General features: G+C 52.2%; 1 protein-coding gene across 1 annotated transcript in view; it reads right to left on the minus strand.

Moving 5' to 3' along the window:
• The window catches only part of COL13A1 (collagen type XIII alpha 1 chain), a 102,384-nt gene extending 98,614 nt beyond the window's left edge, over nt 1-3,770 (minus strand). Inside the window, exons 1-2 of the mRNA XM_074593151.1 lie at nt 3,411-3,770; nt 2,912-3,226 (exon numbers count right to left, since the gene is read on the minus strand). The gene's annotated coding sequence lies outside the window, so the exon portion shown is untranslated. The remainder of the gene's footprint in view (nt 1-2,911; nt 3,227-3,410) is intronic.
• Between the last annotated feature and the right edge of the window lie 3,214 nt (nt 3,771-6,984).

Genomic DNA, 6,984 nt, shown 5'->3' on the forward strand with positions numbered 1-6,984 from the left:
TGGCTTAAAATTAACATTTTAAACAAACAAACCCAGCTCCTCTCCCTGCCGGTTTGCTTTATTTTTGCTTGTCTAGAAGAAGAACAGCTAACAGGGCATTTTGCACTTTTCGGTGCTCACAGACCCATGGGGACTTCCAGCACACACCTGGGCACAAGCGTGGCACAGTCTGGAGGGCAACACGAGCTCCAGCTGGGACAACAGAGGATAACCTCAGCTAGCTCCTCTACCAGCCCTTGCAGACTTTGCTTCTTCATGTCCCTCTAAGCTGATCTTCACAGTCACCAGAGCTAGAAATGTGCTCCTGTGCCCATGGCTCCCCTCACCTCCCACCTCCCTGCCCGGCTCACACCAGCGCTTTCTGAAGCTGTGGTTTCTTCAAAGCTTTGCTATTTTATTTTGTGACGGGTAACACTAAGCTGGCAGCTGTGAAACCCATTAAGGTCGAAAAACCAGGATGTGGCAGTGAGAGGCAGTGAGGGTCTGAGCAGGGAGGAATGAATATCCCGCTTTCACATCCATCACAGCAAGCCTGGCTGCAGCCCCTCTCCCCTGCTCAGCACTGTCTTTTTCTTTCCTCGTTTTTCTTCTCCCATCCTTTCCCTGCTCCCCTTTATCTTTCCTGTTTTTTCTCCATCCTTCTTGTCCCTTGCCAGCCAGCCTGGGAGACCCATCCAACTTAGCCCCTCTTTAGACCTAATGAAAAGGAGGACCAGGGGGATTTGTTTTTCTTTCCTAAGCAAAAGCCCCATATGCCACCCCACCATCTGTCCGCTGGCAGACCCCCACCCTGCACCTCGAGCTGCTTGGCCCACACAAGCGCTTCTGGCTGAGGTGTGGAGGTCTGAAGGAGCTGTTTTAGGAGCTTAGATGAAGTGGGCAGCAGAGTCGTGGATGGTCTGCTCCCCAGGAAGCCCAGTCCTCCTTCCCCCTTAGGCAGCAGACCTTCACAGTTGTAAAGGGACAGGAGATTGGGACCAAGCATCCCTGCTCCTCCACAGGCTCCAGCACCTTTCTCCAAGCTATTTTTGAAGCTGTAGCCCAGAAGGGAGCTGGCAACCCCAGCGGTACCCGGGAGCAAGATCTGTCCCCTTAAGCAGTGGTTCCTGTCCCACAGCTGCTCCCTGCACTGGCTGGGGAGGTCTCAGGCCACTCCAGGGGCTGAGGAGGGGCTGCTCAGAAAACAGAGGCACTGCTGGGCACGTGGGCATCATGAGAGCCCCATTTCCTTGCTAAGCCGGGATATAAAAAGGCGGAAAGGTGCTGCAGCCAGCGGAGCCAGCAGGACACAGGGGGCCATCCGGCCCCGGGCACCACTCCCAGGAGGCGTCCTGTGGCAAGTCTCAAATCACTCGGTAGAGATAAATTGCGACTTCCCAGGAGGCTTGCGCCAGCAGCAACGAGGGGAACGCTGCACATTTTTGCCCAGGGACTTTGTGCAAAGTCCCTGTGCAAAGGTCCAACTGTGGGGAACAAGTCCAGCCACTTGCAAAGATTCTGCCGCCCCAAAAAGCTTTTCTCTGCAAGGTATTGCCCCATGTATCCTGTGTCCCCCTTATTCCTCATCCAAAGAGGCCACTCAAAACAATATCCCTCAGCTCCTACGGTGTTTGCTAACTCGAGGTTCACAGTTTTTGGCTGCAAACTCCAGTCAATCCAGGGACTGCTCCCACAAGACTCATAAACGGTAGTCGAGCCTGTCAGCTGTAGGTTTAAACTCCTCACGGCAAACCTTCACTGCTCCTGAAAGCATGGAGGGGTCCCCAGGTCCCCCCCGGGTGCCAGGCAGCACTGCCTCAAGGCACGTCCCAATAGCCACCACTCTGATCGTCCGGCTCCTCACCTTGTTTCGCAATAGCAGCACATGAGATTTTTTCAGACAAAAACAGTTTTTGGGATAGCCCCAAGGATCTCTGCAGCCTGTCTCATGGAATAAACAGAGAAAAGGACAAGTGGGTGGAAATGGCCCCAGCCCCAAATCTTAGCCCCGAGCCTCCCTCAGAGCTGGGGGAACAGGTCAGTGTGGACCTGACTGGAGAGTTCATGAGCCACCATCTGCTCCCTGACACATGTCAAAACCGCTTCAAAGCTCCGACAAGGCAAGGAATCCTGCAGGGTACCCATCCCACCCAATGCAGAGGAGACCGGGCAGCCCCTAGCAGCATCAGCACAGCAAAGTAAAAGGTGTCAGCAACAAAAATCAGCACTTTTGGGCTCTCTCCGTATTGACCTGCTGAAGCTCAGGCTTCTTCAGCAGCAGCTCTCCCCCATCTTTAGAGGAAGAGCCCACTGGCTCCAGTGGAGTTTGGATGGGGCTCGAGCGCACACAGCACAACCAGATGCTCTGCACTGATGGTCTGGCAGTACCAGAAACTACCCTGGCAGTGTCAGCATGTCTCATTTTCCTGAGCCAGGAACCATGGAAGGGGTCAGGGCTGGCACGGCAGCGAAGCCAGCCTGTCACAACATTGGTGTGTTTGCATTTACCTCCTCTCATGGCCACGGCAGCTGCGGCATGCCTTGCCGGTCCCTCTCCCAGGGCTCAAAGACACACTGAATTCCCAGGTTTAACATCTAGCTCTAACTCTTTCGGCAGGCAATGCCACCAGACACCAAACAGAGAGGTCTAGAGGTTCTTCCCTCCCTGCTAGGACCAAGGATGAGGTTTCCCCCTTTGCAAAGTGCCGTGGCTCAGCCACAGCATGGGCTGGGGCAGAGGGAAGCAGACACCGGGCGGGTTTGAGAGGTGGGAGGGACCTGAAGGCACGGGAAATTCAACCCAGCAGCATCACTTGTGCAGAAATACATTTTTAAGGGAAGAAAAGAAATAGATAATGCAACTATGCAAGCATGCACATGCCTAAAATCTATAGTACTGCAAACTATACATGCAAAATGAAAGAACACCGACCTCGTCAAGCAGTTGGTCAACTCTTCCCAAAATAGCCGTCTCCATTTGGTCTGCTGAGAGCCAGGCAGGGAGCTGTGCGGGTCTGTCCGCTTCCAAGTGGGACACCCGTGACTGCAGATCAGATGTCCGAAAGTACAGCAGGAGGCTCAGCACCAGAGAAAGCAGGGAGACGCCAGGTAGCCCCGAGCCCAGCAGGAGAGGGAGGCGGCAGCATCTCTCCCCATTGCCGGTCCTGGGGGGAGCCATGCACCCCCTGTCAAAAGCTGCTTCGCCGACACCTTTCCAGCTCTTCTCCTCCAACATTCCCTCCCTGTCCTGAGAAACAATAAATAAATAAATAGAATAAATAAAGCCTCACTCCTACTCCAAGAAGCACAATCCAGAAGGCATAGAAAAAGAGCATCCAAGGGGATCCCAGTGCCAGCAAATGACAAATAACATCAATAGTGACAAAAGTGGACGGGGGGGGGTCTTTAAAAAATAAAAACAAACCACACACACATAAAAGGGGTGCAGAAAAAAAGGATCCAACTGCAGCAAAGAGTAGAAGGAGGGGAAAAAAGTCTGATCAGGATTTTTCTTTTTTCCTCCTGTGTTTCAGTCTTTTGGTTTGCTGGTAGGATTTTCTTTCCTTCTAAGCTGCCAGTTTCAGTTCCTTCGCAGACCAGCCAGGAGCTCGCACATGAAAGTCCCCATTAGAGAGAGGTAGTTCTCGGCTGCTCCGGCGACGTTGTGCTCTGGCTGATTGTGGGTCCCCTGTAACATGACACACTCCCTGCGAACTACGGGGCTGGGATGAGCGAGCTGCGCGGCTTCCCAAAGTAACCTCCTCTGCTCACCCTCTCTCTCCACCTCTCCCTTGCTGCATGATTTATTTATTTATGCAAAGCACCGGGGTGGGATCCAGCAGTGGGACGCCCCTGTCCCGCTCAGTCCCCAAACCACATCTCTGCCGCCAGCCCTTCCCTTTGAAGTGACTCTCGACGAGGTTATTTATAGCGGCAGGAAAGAGATTGTAAAGCAGAGGCTGGGCTCACACCAGCCTGCATCTTTCTTTCCTCCCCGCAGCTGAAGAGCGCTTTATGGGATGGTACAAATGGGCTGTCGTGTCCCCCGCGCAGATCCCAGGGCAGCCCTGAGGCGGGGTATTTTTGATCCCGATATTTTAAGAAGAGCAGCCAGGCAGGGTGAGAACCAGAGGGAAACATCTGGAAACAAGAGCTGGCAGCTGAGGGCTCTGCAAAAAACAAGCAAAGGGCAGCAGGGAGCAACATCCCAGGCAGGCAAGCTGCAGTGCAAGGGGGGAACCTTTTGGGCTCGATTTGGGCGTACAACCCAGCCTGGGGGGCACTGAGGGCATTCAGAGGAATTAACTGCTGAGGCCCTCTAGTGAAGCAGAGCTTCCCATCACCTCCTCTGTGTCCCGCCAGACTCGGGGCACTGGATAGAAAACGCCCGTGGTGGGGAGCGGTCTCCCCAACACGTGCCAAAGGGCAGCTCTGAGCCGCAGGTCTGGGAAACAAAGCCTCTTTCTGTTCTTCGGAATCAAGGGAGGCCCACCTCTCCCAATTTTTCCGTGCACGACATACAATATTTTATCCTCCAGGGTGACACGCAGGCTCTGCTGAGCCCTTGCCCATCCGCCTGTCTATCCTTTGATCCCCTTCTTGAGCGCACACAGCAGCAAAACAGCACAGGGTCCGCTGTGGCGCACAGTCATTAAAACCAGGGCAGCAAATTGGTCTCTTAAAATCTGGCTCCCTTGTGGCTCTTTTGCTGTCATTTACACATTTTAAATGAAGATTTTGCATGCAATCTGTGCTGGAAATTACTGGCAGAGAAAACTCATATTCATCTCTCGCCTAGTCTCCGTTTCAGGGGGCTGTAAGGAATAGACCTTCTGGGAGCAGGTTAAAGCAAGCACGAGCTGTTTCTTCTCCATCAGACAAATCCTTGGAGGGCCCAGTAGCACACAGCCCCAATTCTTTGAATGGCCTCATGCCTTTCACAGCCACTCGCTTCCCGAAATGGGGTTTTAGCGTCTGCGAGGCAGGAAATCCTTCCTTTATTTCTTTTAGCAGGTTTCTTGTCATCTTGCTGCTCAAATTCGCATTTCTGCTCCGGCACACATGGAAAACACCCCTCTGATGGCTGCAGCCTTTCAACAGTTTCTCATATGAGCAGGGCAGAGCCATGTAACCCATAGACCCAGCGCTCGCAGGGTGTCTATTCGTTTGGGAGGTACAGGCACCCCCATCTCCTACCCCCTGCTTGGTCTCTTCCCAGCTATGCCTGTGTTAGCAGCCTATTTGGGAAAGAAAAGGGAGTCTGAGGCTGTGGCTCTGCCAGAGAGAAATGATGGTCTATGGAGTCACCTAAGATGCCATCTGCCATCACAGCAAATAAGCGGACAGTGAGAAACGAAGGCGAGATACTTAGAGGCTGATAATACAGTGTTTGGGAAGGGAAATAGCAGTTGGCAACTGGGATGCTGGGCATTCTAGGAGCTCTGAAGCACATTACTTAAAGGCTGAGGTTGAACTACTGATGACGGCAGCAACCTGCCCACGTTATATGCGGCTTCTCTCTCTCCTTTATACCAGCCCAAGCACTAAAATCACAAAAATGCACCCTCTAAGCTGGAAACGGAAATCTGCTGGGTGTCTACATTTCATTTCCCCACAGTGGCTGGGGAGAGCTCTCTGCTTTTTTGCTCTGATTTGTGATAGAGATCCTGCTGTCCAGACACGAGCATCGCCTGAATGACTCTGTAAGTGCCTTTTCCTGCCTCCCCGCCAGCCCCTCTCCAGCTGATCCATTCATTTAGGGGGTGTATCATAGCTGCTACAGGCTGGGGAGCTGCACTCAGCCAGGTTTCACGTGGAAGCCTCAGCTGCAGATGTGCAGGAGGGTGATTTTTCTATCCGTGAGGCATTAAGGAGCCCTGTCATCCTGTGCCAATACAAATGGACTAATTTAGCAACGAACCTGAGCCAACTGCGCATGTCAAGTCTGCAGCACTGCTCGCCAAATGAACTGCCTCCAGAGACGGGCCCCGGCATGTGGAGTCATCTCATCACTCCTTGCATTGAGTACATCAACCTTCATCTCTCGGCAGCCCCAGATGAGGTGGGTGCCAGCCTGAAACCAGTCCTCCTGCAAGTTTGTGACTCTCAAGGCTGGTCGAGTAGAAGGAGATGCTTGTTTGCAGTCAAAGGGAGTGATTTCACTGACCAGTGACTCTTAAAGCAGACTAGACTGCCTTCAATACACTGAGCTTGAAGCTATATCCCTCTCTCCTCAGGGAGGTTGATGCAATTCCTTACAAGGACAGCAACCACACACTTCCACAGCTTCTAACAGGTCCTCCAGGGTGGTTATGGACCTCAGCACAAACATGCAATGAAATCTGGAACAAATACAGAGCAATATATACCTCCCAAAGCAGTTGAACTCCTCTGTACAATGAAAGAAAGCGTTTCACATCTAGCATGTGGCACTGGGTCAATTGAGGCACTGGAGACAGTTATGTATGTGTATGCAAGCCTCCAGGTTTGTCAGTCTGTAGCTGGAACTGGCACTTTGTCCTTATCAGGGGGACTTGCACACGCGCAAAGTGTCTTACAGAGAGGTTGCCCAGTGCTGCTCTGCAACAGACAGACAGTGCTCACAAAGGGGCATGGACCACTCCACACCACAGGCCAGAAATAGAAAAACCAGGCGTGGATGAGGTTCTCACCTCTATGCGCATCATGCAAGCCAGCAAGTTATCTAACAGCAGGTCTTCATTTGGCCTGGAAAGGGGTGGGCTACAGCAGCAGGCCTTGCTCACTTTCCTTTGCTTTAACCAGAGCCTTTCATAAGGAAAAAATAAAATAAAAATAAAATGTGTCCTTCCTGACACTAACTGGAAGTTGAAGCCAACTGCATGGAGATGGCCATGCGCTCAGTCCCATCAGTAATCTCCAAAACTGCCTGAGGACAACTTCCCCTTTTCAGGACATTTACTAGGGAGGAAAACCCCACCCCACTTCTCTTTTTCATTCTGTTCTTTTTTTTTTTTCTTTCTCTCA

Source organism: Larus michahellis, chromosome 6 (genome assembly GCF_964199755.1).
Source record: "Larus michahellis chromosome 6, bLarMic1.1, whole genome shotgun sequence".
Lineage (NCBI taxonomy): Eukaryota > Metazoa > Chordata > Aves > Charadriiformes > Laridae > Larus > Larus michahellis.